Here is a 15,044-nt window from a genome sequence, read left to right on the forward strand (position 1 = left end):
AGGATCCAGCTGCCGACACCCATGAAAAACAGGAAACGGCTTTAAATGTAAGCCCTTCCCTGAAAAACAAAGAAAAGTGTTAAAAAAACTCCCAAGAAAACACTCACTTCCCTTCGGCTGCGGGGCTCAGTGTCTTCAGCCAATCACAATAAGAGCTACCAGCAGGCAGGGATTTTAAATCCCCAGCTGCTGATAGCTGTGAACTATAGAGCCCGAGACAGCGGCAGAAGTTGCTTTATAAGCCCTTCCCCAAAAAGCCTTTTGAAAAATAGTGTAAGAAAAAAAAAAAAAAAGAATACTCACCTGCTGCAGCTCAGTGGCGACTTCTGCCGCTATCCCCGGCTTATATGTAAAGCCCTACCCTAAAAAAGAATGCAGGGGTGCCGCAGCTCCATTGAAAACAATGCGTGCATTCCCTATGTTGTACGGACATGTGCACACACCATAGGAAATGCACTGTTGTAAATACAAGCATGTTTTTGTGCGTCATAACAGAAAACCTCGTGGGATAATTTGAGTAAAGCCTTGCCTTCCAACCATCTTGAAATCCACAGAACAGTATGGGGATTTTAGAGCTGTCCTGCTGTGTTGGGAGGCATAAGAAATGTATTGCCCTACACTATGCTCTATCACCAGCCCTTCACCCAGCTGGCAGTAACCATCTTCTTTCTTTATCTCTCAGGACTTAGCTGTCACACAGTACCATTGTCAGGACTCGAACCGGGAACCTCCTGTACTCCAAGCAGTAGCCTATCTACAAAAGATTTATCAAGGACTTCTCAAAAGTCATCTTTCACATCACCTCCCTAACAAAGAAAGCACATGTTTTTCTGATCCCTGGAGGCACAAGATGCTTAGTAGTAACTTAAGACTGTTTACTTCAGCACCGATACTGATCCGCCCGAGACCAGAATTGCCTTATTTCGTGGAGGTGGGTGCTTCCGATTCCGCTGTGGGAGCTATCCTATTACAATGAATCAGAGATAAGATGCAACTGCATGCTTGTGCATTTCTATCCAACATCTTATCACCCAAGGATAAAAACTATGATGTTGGGAACAAGGAACTTCTGGCTAGCAAGGTGGCTCTCACCAAATGGAGGCATCTCATGGTGGGAGCCCATCATCCAGTAACAGGACCTCCTAACAAAGCTTATGGGAGGCTACAAAAGTGTCCCTTTCTTAAGTCATTCTTCTAAAGACGTGAAACTCTCTTTCAACAATGGACTTTGGAGACGAGAACAGCAACTATATGATCCCAAGGCTGGTCGACTCTTAAGTCCTCAAACTGGTCCCCATTTTCAAGCTGACCAGTCACATTGAGGTCACAAGGAATTTGAAACTCCTGCTTTGTTCCTTCTGGTGGTCTCACTGCAGGAAGGATGTGAAGAGATATGTAACCTCTTGTGAGGTATGTTCTCAGAACAAGACAACACAAGCTCGCCCTCTGGGTTTCCCATCCATGCCATAGGGATCTATATTGATGTACTTTATAGTTGACCTGCCCCCCCTAGAAAGGAATGACTACCATCTTGGTTGTTGTGGAATGACAGATGGCTCTCATAAATAAGATTCCTTCTGCCAAGCACACCGCGGAGTTGATGATCCGGGAAATTTTTTGACTACATGGAATTCTTGATGATATCATCTCGGACAGAGGGATTCAGTTCTCCTCGAAGTTCTGGAAACACTTTTGCATGGCCCTGTGAATTACTGTGAATCTATCCTTTCATACTTAGTCCAACTGCCAGGCCGAGAGAACTAACCAGACCCTGGAGCAGTATCTCCGCTGCTTCACCTCCCATCTTCAGAATGACTGGGTGGATTATCTACCAACAGCAGAGTTCACGTATAACAATGTCTAACATAGTTCTACCACCCATAGCTCATTCTATGCAACTACAGAAGGCACCCTGGTTTCACCCCTAGCCTTCCTGCCAACACTCCTATCCCGATGGTCAACCACAAATTGGCAGTATTGGCAGATACTTATAAGTAATTAAAGGAGGCCTTGTGGGAAGCTCAGGAGGCCTACAAAGAAGTGGCAGACTGACATCGTCAAGTGGCTCCACTTTTCTGGGTTGGAGGGAAGGTATGGTTATCCAACTGAAATCTGAAAACCCACTTACCTTCCACCAAATTTGGGCAAAGGTTTATTGGACCTTTTCCAATTACAGAGAGGGTCAACCAGGTGGCTTTCCACTTGAAGTTCCCGGGCAGCCTAAAAATCCACCCAGTTTTCCATGTGTCCCTACTGAGGCCTTTCCAGCAGACAGCAACTGCCTCCCCCTCCTGTGAAGGTCCAAGGGCATGACTACGTCATTGAAAGGATTTTGGACTCCTGAACATACCACGGAAAACTGCAGTACGTTGTGCAGTGGAAAGAATATGGGCCAGAGGAAAACTCGTATGAGCCAGAAGAGAACATACTTGCACCTTGGCTCACAGGGGACTTCCACTGAAGGTACCAGGGAATGCCAGCCGCTGGGACATCTTGAACAGTAGCCCTTCTTATTGAGCCATCAGCTCTTTGGACAGTTCCCCTGTATACCTGTTGCCTTCTTCTAGATCCTGTTAACCCAGCCCATGTCCTAGCTCCATTCAGTTCTTGATTAGACATCCTATAAAAGCCTGGCCTTGCCTTGCCGCTGTATCAGCACGTGATTACTATACTTCACAGCACAGTTTAATCCAGCTCCATGTTACCAGCTTCTCCACTATTTCTGCAATACCTCCTGATACTGACTTCTGGCTTCCTCTCTGACCACGTTACCCGCCTCATGTCTTTGTACTGCAAACCGAGACCTCCCATTGCTGACCTCTGGCTTTCCATTTGACTACATTATGCACCTCATTCCCTTCCTGATAACGATTCCTGGCTATCCTAACTACTGACCTGTGGTTTCTATCCAGTGCTGGTAAGATGCCACAGTCATTCTGTGCATGGTAGTTACACAGCATTACTTGATTCTGTCCCCTCCTGACTGCTGAGTTTTTTTCTGGACTCCTGTGTCCTGCTCCAGGTGAAGATCCCTTTTATAAGGGCTGATAAATCGTTCAGATTCCCACATCCAGCAGGAATTTTAATGATTATCATTCAGTATAAATGCATGCCTCGACTGAATGAAAATTTGTTCGCTTCTCGTTCATCGTTTATGCATGCAGAAAACTGAATGACGGATTGGCCTGTATAAAAAGGCAGTCATTCAATTCTAGCAGGCCAGAACAACCCCCAGCCAGCTCTGCTTCTATTCACTGGGTGATGATCGTTACTATATAAAAGCCCAGGAACAATTATGGCTGCGACAACTTGTTGTGCATCTACGCCAGACAGGTCGTTCTGTGTAAAAGGGTCCTTAGTAGAGATGAGCGAGCATACTCGTCCGAGCTTGATGCTCGTTCGAGTATTAGGGAACTCGAGAGGCTCGTTACTCGAGACGAGCACCACGCAGCACTCGATTCAATTCCATTTCCTTCCCTGAGAAATTTGCGCCATTTTCTGGCCAATAGAAACACAGGGAAGGCATTACAACTTCCTCATGTGACCTTCCAGCCCTATCCCACCCCCCTGCAGTGAGTGGCTGGCGAGATCAAGTGACCGCCGAGTATATAAAGTGGGCCCGCCCGCGGCTCGCCACAGACACACCCTAAGAGAGATCAGGGAAAGTGCTGCTGCTATAGGGAGAGTGTTAGCGTCTTCAGGAACCACAACGGTCCTTCTTAGGGCCACAGCTCACCTAGTGCATTACTGTTGTGGCTGCTGTGAGCAGTTTTGAACTTTTTTTTTTTTTATGTATATCAGGCGTGCAGGATATAGCGTTCTCAGGCTGCAGTCTGTACTTGAGTATAGAGGCAGTATTGGTCAGGCAGGGACAGTGCTACTATAGAATCCTGTCAACAAGTACCTCAAAAAAGCTCCTGCTTAGGGCTATCTGTGGCCGTGTGCATTTAACTCCGTGGTTGCTGGGAGTTGTAGTACCTCAGTATTGCACAGCAAGGCCTGCGTGCAGCCTTCATTTAAATATTTTTCTACCCGCAGTTAGCGTAACGTCAGCGCTGTCTGCCTCCAAGTGTACGCCAAGAAACCCCAAATTTTGTACAACGCTCTGTGTTACACGCCAGCTGCCTTAGAAGTGTACGGTGTGTCAGATACCCATAGATTGAAAGTGCAATACACACTGCATAGCCTCAGCCTGCATTGCATAGAAAAAAAAAGAAATTTAAAAAAGAAATCCTTTTTACGGCTACCGGTGACCCAGTGCATTTGCCTGTGTAGCCTGTGGAACTTCACATTTATCCAAACTGCATAGTGCACAGCAAGGCCTGCATGCAGCCTTCCTTATAATTTATCTCTGGCTTCATTTAGCGTTATATTACCGCTGGCAGCCACCAACTGCGCGGCAATAATTCACAAACATTTTTACACTGCTCTGTCTCTGATCGATTCTTAATCCACCATGCTGAGGGGTAGGGGTAGAGGACGTGGACGCGGTCAAGGACGCGGAGTTCCACGTGAGGGTGTGGGCATAGGCCGAGTTCCTGGTCCAGGTGAATTGCAGCCGGCTGCTGCGGGAGTAGGAGAGAGGACAGTTTATGGGGTCCCCAGCTTCATATCACAATTTTTGGGTCCACGTCGTAGACCTTTATTAAAAACCGAGCAGTGTGAGCAGGTCCTGTTGTGGATGGCAGAAAGTGCATCCAGCAATCTATCGACCACCCAGAGTTCTACGCCGTCCACTGCTGCAACTTTGAATCCTTTCGCTGCTGCTCCTCCTTCCTCCCAGCCTCCTCCCTCCATGAAAATGACACATTCTGAGGAGCAGGCAGACTCCCAGGAAATGTTCTCGGGCCCCTACCCAGATTGGGCAACAATGGTTCCTCTCCCACCGGAGGAGTTTGTCATGACCGATGCCCAACCTTTGGAAAGTTCACGGGGTCCGAGGAATGAGGCTGGGGACTTCCGGCAACTGTCTCAAGAGCTTTCAGTGGGTGAGGAGGACGATGAGACACAGTTGTCTATCAGTGAGGTAGTAGTAAGGGCAGTAAGTCCGAGGGAGGAGCGCACAGAGGATTCGGAGGAAGAGCCGCTGGACGATAAGGTGACTGTCCACACCTGGTGTGATAAGCCAACTGAAGACAGGTCTTCAGAGGGGGAGGAAATTGCAGCCGCAGGACAGGTTGGAAGAAGCAGTGGGGTGGCCAGGGGTAGAGACAGGGCCAGAGCGAATAATCCACCAGCTGTTTCCCAAAGCACCCCCTCGCGCCAAGCCACCGTGCAGAGGCCAAGGTGCTCTAAGGTGTGGCAGTTTTTCACTGAGACCACGGATGACCGGCGAACAATGGTGTGCAACCTTTGTCACGCCAAGATCAGCCGGGGAGCCACCACCACCAGCATGCACAGGCATATGATGGCCAAGCATCCCACAAGGCGGGACGAAGGCCGTTCACCGTCTCCGACTTGCGCCACTGCCTCTCCCCCTGGGCCCAAGCTGCCGCTGAGATCCAACCCACCTCTCAGGACACAGGTACGACCGTCTCCTGGCCTGGACCCATACCCTCACCTCCGCTGTCCTCGGCCCCGTCCAGCAATGTCCCACGGTATAAGGAGAACCTTTCCACTCTCATTCCCGAAGAGGAAAGGGGTTTGAAAGTGATGCAATACCACAGGGCCCTAGTGGACAAACTGATGGTAAACTTCGCATCTGACAGCGCTAGTGGCAGAAGGCGCAGTTCCGAGGGCCAAGTAGAAGCGGAGGCGCGGAGATCAGGCAGCATGTTCAGCGCAGGCAGGGGAACACTCTCCAAGGCCTTTGCCAGCTTTGTCCAGGCTGAGTCGGAGGGAGCACTATAAGAAGATGGTGAGGGACTACGTAGCTGATCGTACCACCGTCCTCCGTGAGGCCTCTGCTCCGTATAACTACTGGGTGTCAAAGCTGGACACGTGGCCTGAACTCGCGCTGTATGCCCTGCAGGTGTTGGCTTGCCCTGCGGCTAGCGTCTTTTCAGAGAGGGTGTTTAGTGCAGCTGGGGGAATCATCACGGACAAGCGTACCCGCCTGTCAACTGACAGTGCCGACAGGCTTACACTCATAAAGATGAACAAAGCCTGGATTTCCCCAGACTTCTCTTCTCCACCAGCGGACAGCAGCGCTACCTAAAGACCTTTGTCAATCTGTTTATGATATTCGTCCTCCTCCTCCTGCTCCTCCTCCTGGAACGTCTCGTAATCACCCCGAACGGCCAATTTTTCTGTGGGCCAAAAGGCTCATCTAACTTTTCTAAATAATATTTATCTGTTTCAATTCTCATTAAAGCATTGAAACTTCCACCTGAACCAATTGTTATTTTGACTGGGCTGCCTCCAGGCCTAGTTAAAAATTAAGCCACAGTACGCTAAGCGATTAATGGTTTTCACCTGCCCTCTGGGTTGGGCATGGGCAATTTTTGGGGGGGTACTTTTGTACTGTCGGTACACCAATTTTCCGGGCCCTCGCCTACAATGTAATCCAAGTAATTTTTATTCGCTTCGCCTGCACTCATGGTACACCACTGTGTCTTGGGTTGGCCTACACTTTTGCTACAGAAATATAACTCTGTGTTGCCTACCTATACTTCTGCCACAGTAATGCTAGAGGGGTCTGACTATACTTCTGCAACAGAAATGCAACTTCGGTCTGCTGATACTTCTGCTCCTGAAATGTTACCTTGCTTGGTGTATACTTATACTACTGTAATTGTACTAATACTGGGCTCTGCCCATACTGCTTCAACGGAAATGTTACTGGGGCATGTCTCTACTGCTGCAACAGAAATGTAACTAATAGTGGGCTCTGCCCATACTGCTTCTACGTAAATGTTACTGGGGCTTGTCTATACTGCTACTACTGAAATGTTACAAATACTATGCTCTCCCTACACTGCTTCCAGGGAAATGTTTTTCTGCTGCTTTGACCATACTGCTTCTACGTAAATGTTACTGGGGCCTGTCATACTGCTACTACTGTAATGTTACAAATGCTGTACTCTCCCTACACTGCTGCCAGGAAAATGTTTTTCTGCTGCTTTGCCCATACTGCTTCTACGTAAATGTTACTGGGGCCTGTCTATACTGCTACTACTGAAATGTTACAAATGCTGTACTCTCCCTACACTGCTGCCAGGGAAATGTTTTTCTGCTGCCTTGCCCATACTGCTTCTACGTAAATGTTACTGGGGTCAGACTATACTGCTACTACTGAAATGTAACAAATGCTGTACTCTCCCTACACTGCTGCAAGGGAATTGTGAATCTGCTGCTTTGTCCATACTGCTTCTACGTTAATGTTACTGGGGTCTGACTATACTGCTACTACTGAAATGTAGCAAATGCTGTACTCTCCCTACACTGCTGCAAGGGAATTGTGAATCTGCTTTGTCCATACTGCTTCTACATTAATGTTACTGGGGTCTGACTATACTGCTACTACTGAAATGTTAAAAAAATATATGCTCTCCCTACACTGCTGCCAGGGAAATGTGAATCTGCAGCTTTGCCCATACTGCTTCAACGTAAATGTTACTGGGGTCTGTCTATACTGTTATTACAACTGAAAAGTTACTGCACTCTGTCAATACTGCTGCAAATGAAATGTTACTGGGCTCAGCCTACACTGCTGCAACGGAAATGATAAAGGGGTGTGTCTATACTGTTACTACTACTGAAATGTTACTGGGGTCTGTCCGCACTGCTGGAACTGAAATGTTACTGGGGTCTGTCAATACTGCTGTAAATGAAATGTTACTGGGGTCTGTCTATACTGTTGCTACTGAAATGTTACTGGGGCCTGTCCCTAATGATACTACTGAAATGTTACTGGGGTCTGTCTGCACTGCTGGAACTGAAATATTACTAGGGTCTGTCAATACTGCTGTAAATGAAATGTTACTGAGGTCTGTCTATACTGTGGCTACTAAAATGTTACTGGGGCCTGTACCTAATGATACTATTGAAATGTTACTGGGGTCTGTCTGCACTGCTGGAACTGAAATGTTACTGGGGTCTGCCTGCACTGCAGGAACTGAAATGTTACTGGGGTCTGCCTGCACTGCAGGAACTGAAATGTTACTGGGGTCTGCCTGCACTGCAGGAACTGAAATGTTACTGGGGTCTGTCTGCACTACTGGAACTGAAATGTTACTGGGGTTTGTCTGCACTGCTGGAACTGAAATGTTACTGGGGTCTGTCTGCACTGCTGGAACTGAAATGTTACTGGGGTCTGTCTGCACTGCTGGAACTGAAATGTTACTGGGGTCTGTCTGCACTGCTGGAACTGAAATGTTACTGGGGTCTGTCTGCACTGCTGGAACTGAAATGTTACTGGGGCATGTCGCAACTGATACTACTGAAGTGTTAATGGGGTTGTCTACACTGCTGGAACTGAAATGTTACTGGAGTCTGTCTCGACTTATACTACTGAAATGTTACTGGGGTCTGTCTATACTTATACTACTGAAATGGTACAGGGGTCTGTCTATACTGCTGCAAATGAAATGTTAGTGGGGTCTGTCCCTACTGCTGCCAATGAAATCTTACTGGGGTCTGTCCATACTCTTACCACTGAAATGTTACTAATTCTCGGCTCTGCCTATACTGTTGCTACTGCTATGTTACAGGTATGTGGAAACGGAGGCTTGCCAAAAAAATGATGGTGGCGAGACTGCGCTATTAGGACCCCAGGCGCAACAATTTTTCAGCGACGCGGTTACTGGGAAGGTGCATATAACCACGGACACGTGGACAGGACACATACTGCCTCAAAAACATCCCCCTCCTCCTCCAATAATGAAAACAATCTTGGCAAATGCTTTCACAGTGGTCTGTCTGGTGACAGTCCAAGAATTTCACCTTAAACGACACAATAAGAGAGCCCCCCACCACCCCCTCCCCGCCGCGGCCCACTTAATCCTGGCCACATTCCGAAAACCAACTAAATAAAACCGCGCTACTATATCGACACTTCACAGCTTCATCCTGGCCACATTCTGAAAACCAACTAAATAAAACCGCGCTAATAGGTCCACAATTGCGACCACTTTCCCACCAACGCGGTTACTGGTAAGGTGCATATAACCACGGACACGGGGACAGGACACGTACTGCCTCAAAGACATCCCCCTCCTCCTCCTCCAACATAGAAAACATTCTTGGCAAATGCTTTCGCAATGGTCCGTCTGGGGGCAGTCCAAGAATTTCACCTTAAACCACACAATAAGAAAGCCCCCCCGCCACGGCTAACTTAATCCTGGCCACATCCTGAAAACCAACTAAACAAAACCGCGGTAGCATTCCGTTATCCCTAGCTGAAGCTTTCTGCCGACTGGTAGAGCATTGGTGGCTTAAAAGTTCTTGGTACTGCTAAGTCCAAAGATTAGCGTACAGCTGAGGTCGGAATACAGGTGACTATAGAACACACCATCCCTGCAGGGCAAGGGACTGAGTGGTAACAGGTACAGACCCTAAATGGAAGCAGGCCAGCTGAGAACCACATACTCCCTGAATGATTTTGGACTGACCGATGATGAGGCCTTTATTTGTGATCATCTTTGGTAATTCCTAAGAAAGATGCGTGGTAGTAGCCGGAAACTTGGATTGCTATTTGCTAACACTTTGAAATGGACAACGGAAACCATAGGAATGAAGCCTTTCCCTTTTCCAGCTTGAGATGAGAAGGAGTGCAGACTTTCAGTACCTCGAGTATCCTTTTCATTGCAATCAAATGCCCCTCTCTTGTCTTAGAAAATACTAGCTTTTCCACACAGGTGTTGTCTGTCTGTCTGTACTGTTACTACTGAAATCCCACTAATACTGGGCTTTGCCTATACTGCTGTAACGGAAATGTTACAGGGGTCTGTCGATATCGTTACTGCTGAAATGTAACTGATACTGTTCTCTGCCTATACTGCAGCTACTGAAATGTTACTGGGGTCCGTCAATACTGTAACTGCAGAAGTGTTAATAGGGTCTCCCTAGACTTCTGCAACATAACTGTTAGTGGGGTGTGCGTATACCCCAGCTACTGGAGTATTACAGGGGTCGGTGCATACTATGGGTTCCCATCGCGGTGTTCCACGTACATGGCCCAAAAAAAAATTACCCAGTCTGACTAGGGCATGCAGTGTGTGCCGAAGCCAACCTGTATTTAATCTGACGTTAGCTCTGCTGTCCAGGGCACTGCAATGGGATGTACCGCCGGTGGGTTCCAGGGAGCCACCCCTGCTGTGGGTGCACACAGAATTCCCATTGCGGAGTTGTACCTGCCTGTGACTATTTATAAAAAAAAACAGTCTGACTGGGGCATGCAGTGTGGGATATATTTATGTACCGCCGGTGGGTTCCAGGGAGCCACCCATGCTGTCAGTCCACAGGGACTTCACATAGGGGATTTGTACCTGCCTGTGTCTGTGTATTAAAAACCCCAGTCTGACTGGGGCATGCAGTGTGGGCCAAAGCCCACCTGTATTTTATCTGACGTTACCTCAGCTGTGCAGGGCAATGCAATGGGATTTATTTATGTACCGCCGGTGGCTTTCTGGGACCCACCCATGCTGTCGGTCCACACGGAGTTGTAACTACATGTGTCCACTTCTAAAGAACCCCAGTCTGACTGGGGCATGCAGTGTGGGCCGAAGCCCACCTGCATTAAGCATGACATTACCTCAGTTGTGATGGGCAATGCTATGGGATATATTTATGTACCGCCGGTGGGTTCCAGGGAGCCACCCATGCTGTGGGTGCACACAGAATTCCCATTGCGGAGTTGTACCTGCCTGTGACTATTTATAAAAAAAAACAGTCTGACTGGGGCATGCAGTGTGGGATATATTTATGTACCGCCGGTGGGTTCCAGGGAGCCACCCATGCTGTCAGTCCACAGGGACTTCACATAGGGGATTTGTACCTGCCTGTGTCTGTGTATTAAAAACCCCAGTCTGACTGGGGCATGCAGTGTGGGCCAAAGCCCACCTGTATTTTATCTGACGTTACCTCAGCTGTGCAGGGCAATGCAATGGGATTTATTTATGTACCGCCGGTAGCTTTCTGGGACCCACCCATGCTGTCGGTCCACACGGAGTTGTAACTACATGTGTCCACTTCTAAAGAATCCCAGTCTGACTGGGGCATGCAGTGTGGGCCGAAGCCCACCTGCATTAAGCATGACATTACCTCAGCTGTGATGGGCAATGCAATGGGATATATTTATGTACCGCCGGTGGGTTCCAGGGAGCCACCCATGCTGTGGGTGCACACGGAATTCCCATTGCGGAGTTGTACCTGCCTGTGACTATTTATAAAAAAAACCCAGGGTGACTGGGGCATGCAGTGTGGGCCGAAGCCCACCTGTATTTAATCTGACGTTAGCTCTACTATCTGGGGCACTGCATTGGGACAAACTACAGGAGCAATACAGCGTTAATGAGACGTGCACAGCTACGCTAGCATTGGAGCCTGCTGTAGGCCCGCGATTGCTGAGGGTTTGTGCAGAAGCCTATGTCCTGGGTGCAGTGAAAGTCCGCTTCCTGCCTAGGATTGCTGAATCTGTGGGCCGAGGTCTATGTCGTGGGCGCGGTGCAAGTCTGCCATGTTTGGCCGCTCAGATCAATTTTTTGTTCATGTCTTGGGTTTCCTAGGACCCACCTATGCTGTTGGTGCCCACTTAGTTCCCATCGCTGTGTTTGACCTGTCTGGCACAAAGACACTGACTAACTTGGGTAGGGGGCAGAGTGCTGATGGCTTTCCCCTTGCAGTGTGGATTGAGCTATGCGATACCTTGACGGAATGAATACTGTGTGGCACATGGATTCCCCATTGCTATGCCCACGTTTGCAGCTCCTGACGGAGGTGGCACAGGATTGGATTTCTCATTGCTTCTGTACAGCATTGTGGGCTATCGCCCCACCCCTTTTAAAGAGGATCGCTTCCTGGCCCTGCAAACCCTCTGCAGTGTGTGACTTTGGTTCCTCCTGATCGCAGACACACTATAAATAGACATGAGGGTGGTGTGGCTATGCAGCCAGCGTGTGGCATGAGGGCAGCTGAAGGCTGTGCAGGGACACATTGGTATGCGCTGTGGATGCTGTGTCGTTTGGCGGGGGAGGGGGTTGGGCAGCATGTAACCCAGGAGAAGAGGCAGTAGTGTGTCCCGCAGGCAGTGCTTGTGCTTAGTTGGAGGTAGTGCGGTGCTTAGCTAAGGTGTGCCTTGCTAATGAGAGTTTGTGCAAAGTAAAAATTGTTAGGGAGGGGCACTCTTGCAGCTATTGTGGCTTAATAGTGGGACCTGGGAACCTGAAATGCAGCCCAGCATGTTGCCTTCGCCTACCCTATCCGTTTTTGTGTCGTTTCCATCACTTTCTTGGGTTTTCCAGATTTTCACCAATGAAAACCTTAGCGGAGCATGGGTGATATACAAAAATGCTCGAGTCGCCCATTGACTTCAATGGGGTTCGTTACTCGAAACGAACCCTCGAGCATCGCGGAAAGTTCGACTCGAGCAACGAGCACCCGAGCTGTTACCATGCGGCGGCGGCCGGGGCCGCAGGTGGTTGGTCGGCGCGGTGCGCACGCTCTTGGCTCCGGGCGGCGGCGTGCGTGCAGGCGTCTGTGAGTGCAGCTTTGTGCACGAGTCCCTGTTATGAGATTCTGCTGGGAGGTGTCGCCTCCCCCTCTCCGCCCCTGGGCGGAGGCTTCTGTTTATAGGGCTGGCAGTGAGGTCCATTCACTGCCAGTTATTGTTTTCTGTTCCAGTGTGCTAGTGTCTTGCCTCTGTCAGTCTCCTGTGTCTCAGCTTTGCTTTATATGCCAGGTTATCCATCTGCCTCGGTCTGCTATATTTTCTGTTGGTTTATTCATCTCCCCTTCCTGTCGGTATCCTACCCTGTTCCATCTTGGTACGCCAGCGTCCCTCCTCGGTCCCTAGCGAGTGTAGGGACCGCCGCCCAGTTGCCCGCCTGGGGTTAGGCAGGAGTGGAGGCAAGTAGGCAGGGACAGGGGTTGCGGGTAAGTTCTAGGGCAACCCGGGCTGGCGTATCATCGGGTAGGATACCGTAACATAATAACTGGCCCTTAAAATTACCCTGCGGGTTTTTGTTTGCTCTCCAATGGAGACTTTGAGCGTCCTTACTAATCATGTGCAGGAGCTAGTGGGCGTGATCCAAGACCTGTCCGGTCGTGTGGTGGCCCAGGAGCAGCGGATGTTGGTGCAGGTTCCTGCCGTCCCATTTATTCCTGAACCCAAATTTCCTCTCCCTGAGGTGTTTACTGGGGAGAGAAGCAAGTTTTTTGTTTTTCAGGGGGCATGTAGACTGTATTTTCGAATGCGGCCCGGATCCCACAGTTCAGAGTTCCAGAGTGTGGGATTGATTCTGTCCTTGCTGCGGGGTCCCCCCCAGACATGGGCCTATTCCTTACCTGAGAGTTCGGCTTGCCTGCAGTCTGTAGATTCATTTTTTCAGGAACTAGGAGGTATTTTTGATGAGCCGGACCGGGCGGGGTTAGCCGTATCTCACCTCATGGCTTTGCGTCAGGGGCAGCAGTGTACTAAAGACTACTGCTCTAGGTTTAGACAGTATGCCGGTGAAACATCCTGGAATGATGGTGCCCTCAAAGACGTGTTTTTGTTAGGCCTTTCTGATGCTGTCAATGATCTACTTCTTTCCCATCCCGCTCCCATAACACTTAATGAGGCAATGGTATTGGCAGTAAAGGCTGACAGGAGACTGAGATCCAGAGAAAAGGAACATCAGGCCTGTAAAACTAGGGAGTCCTGTAGATCAGTTCTCATTTCTCCCATGCCAGCTCCAGGGGCCGAGCCTATGGAAGTGGACCAGCTAAGTCCCGGGGAACGGCGACAGTTCCGGATGACTCACCATCTTTGCCTCTACTGTGGGGAAGACGGACATCGAGTAGCAACCTGTCCACGGAAGCAACGACGATATCAGTCTGAAGCGGAGGAAGAACTACCGATCCTAGGCGATTCCCTGAAGGGTCGCCTAGGGTCACAGGTACTCCCTAGGTTGTTGGTGCCTTGTCAGGTTGGCTTCCGGAATTTTATTCGGTCCAGTCAAGCCTATATTGATTCGGGTGCTGCCGTTAATCTGATTAATTTAAAGTTTGTCAGACCTCTGATAACAGAGTTTTTTATGCTGAAGCCCCCATGCACTTCATTGGTATTGATTCGACCCCTCTCTCTGCAGGTGTTGTTAAATGGAGGACTCCCATTCTGCAGTTCACTGTGGGTGTTCTCCATTCTGAGAATCTGTCTTTCCTGGTTATGGAAAAGATGTCGGTTGATGTGGTGCTTGGTATGCCCTGGTTGGCACTGCAAAATCCCCAATTTGATTGGTCCACCCGGGAATTGACTCATTGGGGGGTCATCCTGTCATAATCACCTAACTACTATAGCCATGTGCTCCGCAGATACTGTGCTTATTCCGGAGTATTTGTCAGACTTCCAGGATGTATTCTCCAAAAAACTGTCTGAGGCTCTGCCTCCCCATAGGGAGTGGGACTGTGGAATTGATCTGATTCCCGACAGTCCCATCCCTAAGGGAGCCATTTTCAATTTGTCAGGCCGTGAGCACGAAGCCCTCAAGTCCTATATCTCGGAGGCTCTGGCCAAACGACATATCCGGCCGTCCAGGTCCCCTGCCGGGGCAGGTCTCTTTGTAGAGAAGAAGGACGGGACATTGAGGCCTTGTGTGGATTATCGGGCCTTGAATAAAATCAAGAATAGAATGTAATTAGACACGCTTTTTACGGCTAGTCGAAGAAAAGATAATAAATACAAAGCTGACAATAGTCAATCACTATGGCTCAACATAAAGTCTCTGTGAACCTATGGCAAACAGGCCAAAAAAGTGCAGTGCATAAAGCTGCTAAATAGGTTCTTAATTGGGTTCAACGCGTTTCCGCTACAGATAACGTAGCCTCATCAGGAACCATCAGAGTTATGAATCAATAGGTCAGCTATAAAGTAATCGGTAAGTCCCAAAGTGGGGAGTTACCCTTCT

The sequence above is a fragment of the Eleutherodactylus coqui genome, chromosome 6, assembly GCF_035609145.1.
Source record: "Eleutherodactylus coqui strain aEleCoq1 chromosome 6, aEleCoq1.hap1, whole genome shotgun sequence".
NCBI classification, from domain to species: domain Eukaryota; kingdom Metazoa; phylum Chordata; class Amphibia; order Anura; family Eleutherodactylidae; genus Eleutherodactylus; species Eleutherodactylus coqui.